Consider the following 14,727-nt stretch of genomic DNA (forward strand, 5'->3'; position numbering starts at 1 on the left):
TACTGTACGACTTCATAGAAGCCGAGGGGAAAGTGTTGCCCTTTAGTGTTATTTTTAGATGTAGGAGAAGGTGACTGGGGAAGAGGAAAGGGTTAGACACTTTCAGGGAAGTTCCCAGAGAAAAGTCATTTACAGCTTTGTTGCTATTAAATAATGAAGTAACAAATATCTGTTTCTACAATGTATACTGAAGCTAATGGGATTGCATGGATATAACTGAGGGCAGAGTATGGAATATAATGTCAGCTATTACTTGGTGTTAAGGCTTGGAACTAATGCTTGAGTAAGAGCCAATAAGAATAACCAAACCCTGAGGAATGCTGCTGTAGCTAAATCAGCATATTTTAGATATCTCTCTGTATTCGATGACTATATGTGAAATGATGTAGCCTTTTAAAAAAACAACAAAACAAGACATGCCTTTCCAGACAATGCCAGCAAGCGCTTATACTATCTTCATTATGCCTTTTGCTTTCTTGGTGGACAATTCCTCCCAGCTACTGTTGCTGGCTCATTATCAGATTTGGATTTTAAAAGGTGAGCAAAGACATTTCTCTCCTCTAAATTAGTAGCCACACTAGCATACACAATAGAAACTGACTGGGATTGGATTTTTTAAAAATATTCATCCTTTTGAGAACAAGCAGAACCTGATATTAACTTCTTAGTCTGGGAGAAATCAGACTTGATGATGCAGGTGTTGGTTTACCAGTCATTTCAGCAAACATTTACAAAGGTCTTCTCGAGCAGCTACTGGGGCTTTTCAAAATTCCTTTTTTTTTTTTTAAACTTCATGTTTACTTATTAGCTTTGGTCGCATGACACTGGTCTTGCTGGAAACATGTATATAGCAAACATGTACTAATGTTTGGGAAATCCAAATAGGAAGTAAAGACATGAAAAAAACAGTATGATCCAAAAGTTATTTATAAAAGTGAAAACAAAAAATAATTTTAGATTTATTCCCAGAGATCTACCTAATCATGTTTTGAAACGTAATTATGAGTAAGACTCATACTTCAGTGAGGCCTGAAACCACAGAAAAAAACCCATACAGCATATGCCTCTTTTATCCCACTCTGCAAGAAGAGATATGGTCTCTGCTTTTAGTCTACACAGTTTGAGTACAAATGGTCTAGGTGTTCTTGAGAACTCAGTTTTGAAAGATCAATGCCAATACTATCCCTATAACACCTTCTAGGGTTTTTACATCTAAAGCCTAGTCACGTGAAGAGTGACAGTTGGTGAAAACATTTTAAGCAGCTACTGATCTCTCTTCTCAAATTTTCTGTGCCACCTAAACTACATTAAAGCAGTCAATTACAAGTTAACATGATGCTAACAGCCTCTTCAGAGCACATGCATGCCAACCTTCCCTGTTTAGAAGGGTTTCTTGCTATTTTATTTTAGAAAACCATTTTGCCAACTCCTAGGCCAAGATATTTAAATTCAGTCCAATAGATATGTCCTACAGAATTTAATAGAGATTAAACTAACAGGGATCTCTAGAAATTAAGTAAAATTCTATAGAGGTTACTCTGAAAATTTATGTAACTGAATGGAGAATGTCTCCTTCATATAGATTTTTCAAAAGATAATACCTCTGCAACAGAATTATTCAGATAGTTTATTAAAAGGATAGGATATCTACCTCTATTATATCCCACAAAACTTTTACAAAACCCTCGTTTTTCATTCTTGATATTGGTGTGTATAAGCGCACCCTCTTCTTTCAGAAACGGAACTCTAGAAAGTAAATACAGCCCAATGACGAACAACTCCCACCCTCAACTGGCTGGAAATCCTGAAAGAACAGCTTCTGCTGCAAGTTTTCTAGCCAGAGACGCTCACACACACATGCGTCAATTCTATTTTCTATTCAAATTTGCCCTTCCCTAGTATTTATATATAAAAAAGAAGGGTTTCCAAATAAAAATGTGTAAACCAACAGCTGCTGCAGATAAACCATTATTACTAATCCCGTTAGCAGGTTACTTTTGCTTACTCACAATAAGGAAAAACAGGGAATGGGGAGGTGAACTGAAGTCATATTTCACAGGAATGATACCAGAAATATATATCATGTTGTACTACATCACAGCTACAAAATATGGCAGGCTTTCTGTTTGCTTATAGATGACTGTGGTTTTGGAGATACGCCCATAGTTGTTGAGTGCTTAGAAATTCTAGTGATGAATTCGGCAGATACAACTGATAATTGTTGTACTACATAATCCTCACACAATACTTCATCCTGAACCTCTTCCTCCTACACTAGGACCTCCTATTTGCTCCTACTCTCTGTAACCTCAGTAGCATCCTTAGCCCTATTTTTTCTCTACTGGTACATAATCCATGTCTGTACACAGTAAACTGTTATATCTCACTGTACGAGCTGAGAGCGTAGGAGACCTGGGTTCTATTCCCAGGTCTGCCTCTGGCAGATTGGGGGAACCTTAAGCAAGTCACTTCACTGCTCTGCACCACGGTTTTCCCATCTGTAAACAGGGATAATGATACGGACCTTCTTTGTAAAGTGTTTTAAGATCTACTGATGAGAAGCACAATATATTACATGCACAAAGCCTCAGGGCTTCTAAATTCCGGGAGAGGATACACATAGGGCAAGATAGGTCATCAACATAATGCACAACAGCTACATAGAGGCATCTGCTTTTTGTAGTTTTAATCACGTCTGGCCTTTTAGTTCACTGAAAAACTTTTAGACTGTATCTACACAATGCTTTTTTCTGAAAAAATTCCCTTTGCTAACACTAGCGTAGGCAGAGCTCCAGGCAGTCACTGGCATTTTAAAGACCACATTGTCTAAACCTGCTTAAAGCAGGTATATACAACAAAGAGGTATAATCGCTGGCAGCTACCTGTGTCTTGCACTCTCATCATTGCTACCACAGGTAGAGCTGAACCAATGAGAAATTATTCAGGAAAAAAAAGTCTATTGCAGAGAAGGTTTAACTGTAGCAGTCATTTTGTTTCCACAGTATACCACTATCTATTTTGTTTGTATTAGTCCTAACACCTGGCAGTATTACCTAATACCTAGGTAATGGCAGAATAAGATTTGATCATCAAGTTAAAATATTGTTCTGAAGAATGCCTTTGGAAATACTGGGAATTTGAAAGTTGCCAGCACACTCACCAGTATGGCATGCATAATTACACATTTTATATGTACGCCTGCCTGCTACTGTTAGACATGATGCCCCTTAATTTACTATAATGAAGAGATTAGACACAATTATTTCCCTCAATTTTTAGGTTTGTTTGCTCTTAACATCATTCTGTATACAGTCAATCTCACTGTTACATTCAATGTATGACTGGATCTTTTATACAGCAAAAGGGGAAAGAACATTTTAAAAAACATGAAAGGTGTTGGTAAAAATCACAAAAACTGATGGGGGTCTCTGAGGCAGCTGAAATATGTGAAACTACTTTTAACTCATTACAGAAACTGAGTAAATCTCAACTTGACAGAATCCTTTAAACCTCTTAGCAGATGCTTTCCTTTTTTACATATTACTAATGTCTTTTCCCCCCTGACTTCAGTACTGATTTTGTTTGAGATTTTTTAAAGAGTTTTATACTGATCATACAGTTTTAGACATGCTATTGAAAAGAAAATACATTAAAAATAGTTGCATATTACTGTATCACAGAGAAGCAGCCTTCTCCAGTGCTGTTATAGGGGTGCAGAATTTAAATTGCTACATTTCTCTAGCCACTTACAAATCTGTAGATCGTCTAATTTTTCTATGTCATCTCAGAATGATGACATTGTACACTGGTTTTTCTACTAACACAATCTTTGCTATTTGCTGTTTGATGGGACTCAGGAGGTTTTGGCCCTGTGTATCTTAAAACTGACACTATTTCAAATCGAAATGATTTTTCCTCTTGATTTGGGATCTTAGATAATATCTTAGTTCTTTTTAAACAATAATTTTACACTCCATTTTAAACATTCTTTCAGCAAAGGATGCATTACCAGCATCAAGGATGCCTACCCACAGAATCCGCATAGAATTATAGCCTACAGAAAGTCTGTGATTGCTTGTGACAATAAAATGATTAACAAAGACTAGGGGCCGCACTTTCAAATGTGCTCAACACCCACAACTACTCTCAACAGAAGTTGCTGAATTCTGAGCACTTTTGAAAATATGGCCACTTAATATCGTACCTTAAGGGAGAGGTGAAATCTTATGAAAATGTAGACACTTATTTAAAAATCTAAACAGGAGCTACTGTGTGCAGACTGAGCTCTTTGGAAAATATGACCATAGATTTTCTACAAGAAACAATTACTTTATTGAGCTAAACGTTAATAGCATGGGGAAGTTTATCAGACAAACAGTAATAATACTGTGGCAATGGCTGTCTTATTTGTATAATTAATCTATGTACAATATAACCCAAATTTTTGCTGCTTTTAAGTGTTAAAATAGGTTGGGAATAATCTGCACAAAAGTTGCAGAATATGCTCCCTCATTGAGCGTAATAAGGTTAATTGCCCCAATACTGTGCTCCTGATGCCAACAGTTTAAGATAAAATGTGCAAATAATAACTGGCACTAAACATAATGTGAAAATCAGTGAGGAATATGCAGTTCTTGTAACTTGCACTTGTGTTTTGCTTTGTTCCTTAATGCTTTGTTCTCTCATTAATCTTACTTCACTGAGCATCCCTGGAAATCTAATGACTTTTCCTTACTCCCCATCTAGAGGGACTTCTAGATGATTGGCATTTAGGGAAGGAATACAAAATGAAGTAGTGACCTAATGACAGTTAATGTTAACATTTGCCCTATACACATAAATTGTGCTTCAAGCATATTGATCCTCAGTAAAATAGGAATAAGAACGTCCATACTGGATCAGACCATCTAGCCTAGTATCTGTCCTCTGACAGTAGCCAATTACAGGTGCTTTAGACTAGGGAATGAACAGAAATAATCATCAAGTGATCCTTCCCTGTCACCCATTCCCAGCTTTTGGCAAACAGAAGCTAGGGACACCATCCCTGCCCATCCTGTCTGATAGTCATTGATGGGCCTATCCTCCATGAACTTAGGGTGACCAGATGTCCCGATTTTATAAGAACAGTCCTGATTTTTGGTCTTTTTCTTATATAGGCTCTTATTACACCCCCCGCCCCCCCGTCCTGATTTTTCATAGTTGCTGTCTGATCACCCTACATGAACTTATCTAGTTCTTTTTTGAACTCTGTTATAGTCTTGGCCTTCACAACATTTCCCGGCAAAGAGTTCCACATGTTTACTACGTGTTGTGTGAAAAAATACTTCATTTTGTTTTAAACCTGCTGCCCATTAATTTCATTTGTTGACCCCCAGTTCTTGTGTTACGAGGAATAAATAATACATCCTTATTTACTTTCTCCACACCTGTCATGATTTCATAAACCCCTATCATATTGCCCCTTAGTTGTCTCTTTTCCAAGCTGAAAAGTCCCAGTCTTATTAATCTTTCCTCATATGGAAGCTGTTCCATAGCCCTAATCATTGTTGTTGCCCTTTTTTGTACCTTTTCCAATTCCAATATATATTTTTTGAGACGGGCAACCAAATCTGCACACAGTATTCAAGATGTCAGTGCACCATGGATTTATAATAGAGGCAATATGATATTATCTGTCTTATATCTATCCCCTTCCTAATGATTCCCAACATTGTTAGCTTTTTTGACTGCCACTGCACATTGAGTGGATGTTTTCAGAGAACTATCCACAGTGGCTCCAAGATCTCTTTCTTGAGTGATAACAGAATTTTGGATGATCTATTTTTTGTTAAACTCAGGTTTAAAAATATCAGAAGAAATAAAGAAACAATAATTTTGGAGTGGCTTTTAAAAAACCCTTAAGTTTTATGTTTGTAAATAGGGCTGGCCTTCTGAGTATGCAAGTGCCCAGGGTGCTGTGGTCAGGGGGGCTCCGTGGTTGACAGGCAAGGAGGAGGGCAGGTCTGTGGTGCAAGCTGCAGAAGAGAGCTTAGGACAATGGGAGGGAGGCAGTGGGGCACAGGGGCAGAGGAGAGAGCCCAGGGAGTAGCAGGGACCAGGGGTGATGGATGGGGAAGCAGCAGGGGCCAGCAGCAGAAGCCTGCAGGGGCCAGAGGTGACAGAGTGGCTCAGTGGGGAGACCAGGGAGGCAACTGAGCCTGAGGGCAATATGGGGGGAGGGAAGCAGTGGGAGTCGGGGCACCAAAATACAAGTTTCCCCAGGACGCCATTTTCCCTAAGGCTGGCCCTGTTTGTAATTGTATTATATTCAAGTTTCATTTAAAAGTTGACCACTGCAGTCAAATTGTAACCCAGGGAAACATACACCCTTCCCCTTCTTCTAAATGAGAATTGCACATGAGTATCCAGAGTAGAACTCGAGAAATTATTCATTCTCCATAAATGATCAAGTAACTAAAAACAAAACCCCCAACACAATTTCACATTTCTAGCACCAACACATTGTCATGAACCATCAGTCGCACTTTTAGCACAGGCTCTAGAGTGTAATAAAGACAGGGTGGGTTCCCCATTTAAACAAGAACATTAACATACATTGTGGAGAGAGGGGACTCTGGAGGTAGCAAGAGCTAAGTCCGTTCTTTTTCGTTATGGGGGGGTGGCCAGGGATTCTCAATGGCCCTTTGTTTGCAAGCTGACACTGAAAATTGGAAGTGCTGAGCTTCTGACTGGTCGGTGGTGCAATGTCAATTAGCAAATAACATAGGTAAGACTGAGGACAGCAACGTGAGTTTTTAAAAGTGTGGGTTTTGAGGAGGCTGAACCCTGTTTTCAAAATGAGATTTGGGAGGAGGAACTAAGGCTGTTTGGGATTTAATCCATATAAAACAAAACAAATGACAACAATCGCTCAGGCCTCAATTGTATGCAGTATAATTCATATTATACAACATAAAATATTGCAAAACATCACTAGTAAAATTAGAAAATCATGGGAGTACCTCTATTGCTCATTTTATTAACGTACCTCTATCATTAGCATAATTCCTAATTCTGAACCTTAGAGTCCAAAATGTGGGTGCCTGCATGAAACCTCCAAGCTTAATTACCAGCTTGGATCTGATAGCGCTGCCACCAGCCAAAAATTTCCAGTGTTTGGCTCACTCGTTGTGTCCCCAAAAAACCTTCCCTGGGACCCAAGTCAGATGCCCTTGAGTCTTACCACAAAGGGCAAATAACCCCTCCCTGGTCTTCTCTTTACTTCTCCCAGCTCCCCTCCTGGGTTATCCTGGAAGACTTAAGTGTACTTAAACTCCGTGAATACAAACAGAGCGGGCAAATTTACCTTCCCCCTAGCTTCTGTTTTCCCCGTCCAGCTTTCCCTAGAAGACTGTTAATCTGGCACAGGATTTCGCTCCCCTCGATCCTCATTAGAAAGAAAATCAACAGGTTTGAAAAGAAAAGCGTTTATACTAAAGAAAGAAAGACATAAAAATGCTCTCGTTTCAAATTAACAATAAAGGGTCGCATTGCTTAAAGAAAAATATGAATAACAGCCTTATTAAAAGAAATTACAATTTAAAATCCCAGGGGGCAAACTACACACATGTTAAATACAAAAAAAATAATAAAAGCCTATTGTTTTTCTACCTTTGTACTCACAACTTGGAAACTGAAGATTAGAAGCTTGAAGATAGAAAAGATCCCTCTCATAGCCGAGAGACAGACAAAAGACACACACAAAGGGACACACACCCCAAAATTCCCTCCCTGAGCTTTGAAAAATCCGGTTTCCTGATTGGTCCTCTGGTCAGGTGTGTGGTTCCCATTGTTAACTCTTTACAGGTAAAAGAAACATTAACCCTTAGCTATCTGTTTATGACAACCTCAAACTGTCCATCGGTCTGTGAGAGGCAAAAAATCTGATTTTAAAGAACATTAGCAAACCTCGGGCCTCACCTGTTCTTCATCCTTTTAAATACCAATAGGAATCACTCCCTGTATTGAAGCTGATAGGTGCCTAAGTCCTTTCGTGAATGTATCCCTAACTGCCATGGTAGGTGACTAAATCCCAGAATCAGGCTCCACTGGGATTCACAAAACCCCCACTCAGCTGCCTCCCACACCTTGTTGGTGCTTAAAAATCACTCTCCGCCTACATTTGTGCAGTAAAAGTTTCCAAGGAAACTATGTTTCAGCCTCTGGGCATGTACACTGCAGCTCCACGCCAGGTTATGGAGGCCTAAAGCCCAGATTAACTCACAAACTGGGTGAAGATAGGGATTCCTACACCTAACTCGCCTACAGGGTCCCATCCAGTGAATGTGTTCAGACCTTGTCTACTGGATCGGACCCCAATAGGTGAACTCACACAAAATGGAGGAGAGTAAGAAAGAGCACCACTCTCATAACTTGTAACCTAGTGGCTAGGATACTCACCTGGGATGTGGGAGATCCCTAGTTCAAGTCAACCCCCCACGTGAGGGGAGAAGGGATCTGAAGTGGGCTTTGCCACCCTCAAGTGAGTGCCCTAACCACTGAACTATAGGATATATTGAGGTAGGGATTGAGGGAGTCCCTCAATCTCTCCTATTTAATCTGTTCCACTGTGAATAATAATAAAAAAGTCACTGCATCGGGGGGGACTGGATGCTGGCTCTCCCAGTCTCTCCCAGGTGAGTGCTCTAATCACCAGGCTACACTCCTTCTCATGTTTGCACACACTCTCTCTTGCCCAGTGAGTCTTTCACTATTAAATCGAAAGTGGGACAGCTTCAACAGGAGAGACTAAGGGAGACCCAGATCAAAATATCCTTCAGCCCAGTGGTTAGAGCATTCTCTTGAGAGAGGCTCTGAAGAGAGATTTGCCACCTTTCCCCCCATCAGGATGAGGGATCTGAGATGGGGTGCAGGGAGGGAAGTCTTCTACAGCTTGGGTGAGTACCCTATCCACTCGTCTAAAGACTATAAGGGAGGTCCTAACCTGAAAACAAGATTGGCAGCTGGGAATCCCAATGAGAGAGAGAAACATCCCTGCAGCCTGGCTTTAGGCACTCATCTCTAAGAGAGGAGCAGGACTTAGCACACACCCCTTGATGTGGCATCTTCACAGGCTAAATTAGGCGATGAGCACCCAGTGTGCTGGTTTTGAATAATCCCATTCTGAGGCACCCATCTCTCCCCATTCATTGTGCAGGAAACCTTGGTGCCTAACCCAGTGATTTTCTAGGTGCCTAAAAATTTGGCATGGTAAAAGACTCAACCTTACCACATGTACACTTCTTTGTTAGTCTAGACCATATTGTTTTTACCTTAACTAATTCTGTGCCTTACAACAGGAAGAATTTAATTAATTTGGTGCTGGATTTCACTGGTGCTCCGTCTGCCAGTGTATCTCAATACTAATCTACAGATTTTACCTATAAAACGGGACAGAGACTGAATAATTCAGACACACGCCTATTTAGTCCTTGGCCTCTCAGATGAAATTGTCAACGAAGACAGACCCTAATTTAGCAAGGTACTTAACCACTCGCTTAACAGAAAGATAGGGATGGGCCCATGGATTTTCATGGAACTACTCATGTGCTTAAAGCTAGGCACGTGCTTAAGTACCTTTTGGAAATGAGGACATAATTACTGAGACAATATTGGATAATAAATAAGTCCAACATTGGACTAACTTCATAATTAGTGACAGTTGTGATTGATTATGATTTTGGAAAGGCAGAAATTTTTCTAAGCCTATCAGACAGTTCACTTAGTGGCCATTATATGGGAACTTTAAGATACAACTTGTCTGGACTAGAGCTGAAAGTGACCTACAGCTGAATGTCTAGAACTCTTTTTCCATTTTTTTAAAATAATTAATTCCAATATTTTCATCTTGGGAGCAGGAATCCCCTGCAGGATAAATCCATCAGTAAATTGAAAGAAAGTGTTTTGAAACATTCTTGCTTGCTAATTGAGTAAATAAGATTCTCTCTCCCATAAAGATACATTTACATTTACAATTATAGCTGGGAAACAACAGTGGTCTACAAGGCAGGAACATTTCGTTCAGATTAATTTCTGTTCTCAAGTGGTCTCTCAGGACACACGATAATCTGATGAAACGGTGTGTCCAAAAACCACACAAGTTTCTGAGCAATAGCTTTCTGTGCCAAGAGAAACTAACAATAAATGAATAAAAACATTCAGTTCTCAGTTACATCTTTTCAATCTCTGTGTTAGTCGGGTAGGATGTGTGTAACTAAAAGGGAAAATTTGGTTCCATAAATTAGCCTCTGAATTTTAATAATTATAACATACTCCATAACCTTCATACACAGAAAGGGCTTCCAGTTTGGTTCCCATGCTCCTAGAACAGGTCCATTGTTTATAAAACTCCCTACATGGGGTCCTACTATTGAAGGACATTTTCTGGGTTTGTTTATGGAGCACTATATATGAAGCCACAGCATGCAGGAAGTAAAAAGGACAAAGCAACACTGATGAGAAAGGGGAACTCGATTTTTCATGAAAATTCCAATATTTACCAAGCATTGAGTTTGTGATGTAATGATGCTTCCTTATAGATATCTATTGCTAAGCATTACTGAAATCACATAATCCCAATCAAATAAGAGTAATAAATCAAGCTTCAAGAAAAATACCTAAAATAATTGTGAAACTACATATATATATATATATATAATTATAAGAAGTAGGAAATGTTTAAGAGGTGATACTCAATTAAACAGTGCTCTCCATTCCCTCTCCCTTCCCTCCTTCCTCATTTTCCTTTTCCATCACAAGTACTTTTTTCCAGGGCATTTTTCACTGTGCAAAACAGCTTCAAAATTCACCGAAGGATTGAGATAGCCCAGGGGCTCCCTGTCAGTCACAAAATTACTTCACTAAGGAAGTCAGTATTTTTTAGATCTACACAACTCCACACCAAAATGAAACCAAATCATTCTCAGTTTCATAAACTTAACTCTCTCCAGCACCTACTGACTACTTATTAGTGAAATTAATTTAATTTTATGACGACATCTTTTGTTGATGTAAATTTCTTCCATCAAAAGGGATGGTCTGGGCAGGAAGGGGAAAGAAAAGCTTTCCACCTGTTAAAATCAATACTGCACTTTGAAATTATTCACAGTTCTTGCAGATACTTTACCAAAGCTAGTCCTTAGAAGGCTAAATAAAAATTTAAGTGTATAAATGCCGTGAGCAGATCCTTAGCTAGTGTGCATGTCATAACTCTGGGAGCGCCATTTCAGAAATATTTTTTTGTAGGGGGCAGGAAGAAGTTGTGTTTCAGTAAATGTAACATTATATGGTGTTATAGCCTGAAAAGTTGGGAGGGGGGCAGAAGAGTGAGGGAGAGGAAGTAGAAGACATAATGGAGCACATAGACCTATGAAAAGTCTGGGTGGGGGACAAACTAGGGTCAGAGAGGAGGCACTGCTCCCCTACCCCCATACCTTGAATGTCAATGAATCACAGAACAATGACAATTTACACCAGCTGAAGAACCACATCTGAGTCTTTAAATAGTGTATTGTTTTTGTATTTTAGCAATTCAGTTGTTGCTCATTTATTGATATAGATGACAAAATACTCCAAAACTCTCCCAAAAAATCAGCAATAGTTTCCTTTCTTCAAATGACAGAAGCATGTCTCTAAACCAGAAAAAAAAATCCTTCTTTGACTAGCAGAATATTTATAAAAGTAAACAAATTTACAAATGAATTGCAAATAAATTCCAGAATTCAAAACGAAACAGTTGGTCACATTCTTCACCAATTACATCAGTTTTATGGAGTAACACTGCTGAAAATCTGGCGTACTGGAGTGGAGCATCAAACCCTTTAGTATTTGCTTCAATTTTTCTTCTTCGGAAGAAAAAGAGGAAAAAAGGACTTAAATTTGTCAATTTATGTTATCTATATTTTCCTCTCAAACTTTTCATTTTAGTAAGTGTGTATAGTTTTTGCAAAGATTAGTGCCTTTTAAAACTTACCATTTTTAACTGAAAACTGAAATGAATTGTTAAAGCAATAGCAATGCTTAATCTGTAGACCCCCAATCCTGAAAACTCTTACACGCATACTTAATTTCACTTGTCTGGGTAAAGTTGCTCATACAGAGAAGTATTTGTGGGATCAGGGCCACATAATGTAATTCGTCCTAATGCAGACTCCATTCTGTATGTAAGTTTCAGACACTATATCCTATTTTTTGTTCAGGTGAAATGAGTAACTTAATAATGAATGCTCCTTCATTCATGTCAACAAATGCCACTCAAATGAAAAATAATGGAGAGTTGAATCCTCTTGTTTTTAGGGCCAAATGTAACAAACAATTAATTAGCTATTATTTTCCATTCATGATAATTTCATTTTCATTATTTGGTACTGAAGATCCCATCTACTGCTTTTCAAATTACTTTAAAATAGCTGCAGTATTTCCTACCCTTAGAATGGAATTATTGAAAATATCAGAAATATTCCTTACACCAGTCATATTGGTAAGTGACTAGTTTTTAAGTGAACCCAAGCAATGCAAGGTAGTAGAAACCCTGATTTTTCTTTCAAATGAAGTAGGAATTTCACATGTGAAATCAAGGGGACATTTGAAAAATCTCTGTATTTTCAGACTGAAATTCTGTGCGTCCTCTAGTTACAAGTAACCTTTACAAAGTTAAAAAATATCTCTCCCCCCTTCCTTTTTCAGTTTTTGTTTGTTTGTTTTGTGGACTTGAAAGCATTTTATGTCCAGTGAGTTTCTCCCTTACTTACCTTTACAAACATTAACAAAAGAATAGAAATATATATTTATTTTATTTCCAGTATTCTTTACCAAGAAATGTCACAGCATGAAATTTAAAGTGTGCTCTAACAGAAACTGGAATTTTTGAATTTGCATAATTGAAAAAAAAATCAACTTTACAGTCACCCTTTAAGGAAAATCCACAACACAAAGTCATTCACAATAAGTCATTCATTTACTGAAAGACTAGTTAAATGACCAGTAACACTTCATTTCTGGTCCAATGACTCTATAGATCAATGGAGGAGGGAAGATAGGGATGGGGTAAATCAATCATATTGACAGGTTCCTATATACAGGTAAGACACCTGCACTTAGAAGCAATGAGGTTTTCAGAATGAGAAACACAGCACACTTATGCTCTCATTTTGTAAACTCAGCTAGGGTTCAGTATGTTACATTACTGAACAGTGTCCCAAGCCATATGTGCCCCTGGCAGGCAGCACCTGCTGGTCACCTATTGCTTTGGACCGGCTCAGATTATTTTAATAAAAATTCCCCATTTTCTCTCCTTTGTTTTCTTTTAAAGCTAATACTAATGAATCTGGATATACCCTGGAGAAATAGCTCTACGCCGTTTACTGTGTATCAGTCTTTTGGAAGAGAACTTAAAAAACTAGGTTCTGTCAGTTCCCTGTTTACAGCTATACAAGAGTTGGGTGTTATTGTTATTAGAGATCCCATGACAAGTGTCAGAAGGAGTGGGGTCTGCCTGGCTGTCCTTTGCCAAAATTCCCCTCTGTGACAGCACACACTGTGCTTTACACCCGGCTACCACCCTCCCCCTAAGAGACAGCTGAACTTAACGGCACAAGGGAGGCAAGAATAATGCCTGAGGCGCTCTCAGAAAAAAAGGTGACATTTAAATATAGAACAATATTCTCCTTCCCCCGCACACAGTTTCTTTTACATTACAAATCCCAACAGGCCAAAACCTGCTGTCAATTGTACCAGCATCAATCCGGAGTTACTCCGCAGTGGCACCGGTTAAAAGGAGAGTGGCAAAGCATTCGGCCACCCCGCGCAGCAGCTGACTGGTGTGAAGCTCATCCCCCTTCACACGCATGACGGACGGACAGGCAGCCCGACCAGGAATGAGGAAGTGAAGCAGCTGGTGAAGGTGAATGTTTAAAAAGGCACCAGAGCAACCGCTCAGGCGGCTCTAGCCCGGCGGACAAAGACCAGACATTGATTTATGTCCTCACCCTCACGCGGGAGCGTATTCCGGCTTGGCCCCCTTCTTCTCCAGGCTGGCCGCGCTCCGGTGCTTCGGCGGGGGGGCGAGCCCCGCTCCGGGCAGCAGCTCAGCCTTGCGCTTCGCTTGCCGCCGCCGCCGCCTTTGCAGGAGTCAGCGCAGCGCCATGTAAACCAGGCTGAGAAGCGGAGCGGCCGGCGGGAGCAGCCGCCTCGTCCTCCTCCCCTGCAGCCGCAGCAGCGCGGGGATTTTCCCCCTAGTTTTGGAGAGCGGCCCGGGTGGCTCAGTCCCACAGACTTGTCAGCAGCAGCTGCCCTTCCGCAGCGAGTTACCTCCTCTCTCCCTCCCCTGCTGCAGCCCTCACTTCCTTCCTGGCTGGAAATTCCCACTGACGTTTCGAGAGCGAGAGAAAAAGCGGCCGCCGCGGAAGGGTGGGGAGTTGCGCACGAAGGAGGCGCTCCAAAGGCTCAGCAGCTCCAGGGGTGCCTGCGGGGGCAGAGGGTAGCGCAGCCATCCCGGGGCAGGGCCCTGCTCTGGGACCCGTTCTGTGAAGATTTGAGTTGGGGAAGATTAAAAAAACCCTCAGCCGTATTGTTTAGTATTGATATGAGAGTAGCAGCCGGAGACCCCAATCAGGTCAGTGGCCCATTGTGTTGGGCAGGGGACATACACTGGGGAGGGGCAACCCCACCCCTGAGGAGCTCACAGGATCC

General features: G+C 40.3%; 1 protein-coding gene across 3 annotated transcripts in view; it reads right to left on the reverse strand.

Moving 5' to 3' along the window:
- Nucleotides 1-14,333, reverse strand: part of NFKB1 (nuclear factor kappa B subunit 1) — an 82,270-nt gene extending 67,937 nt beyond the window's left edge. For 2 of the 3 annotated variants that reach the window (XM_032782938.2, XM_032782940.2), the window contains exon 1: nt 14,025-14,104. The gene's annotated coding sequence lies outside the window, so the exon portion shown is untranslated. Of the gene's footprint in view, nt 1-14,024 lie in introns of all 3 variants that reach the window. The other variant, XM_032782939.2, reaches the window with a different exon arrangement.
- Nucleotides 14,334-14,727: the final 394 nt, after the last annotated feature.

The sequence above is a fragment of the Chelonoidis abingdonii genome, chromosome 5, assembly GCF_003597395.2.
Source record: "Chelonoidis abingdonii isolate Lonesome George chromosome 5, CheloAbing_2.0, whole genome shotgun sequence".
In the NCBI taxonomy this organism is placed as follows: Eukaryota; Metazoa; Chordata; order Testudines; family Testudinidae; genus Chelonoidis; species Chelonoidis abingdonii.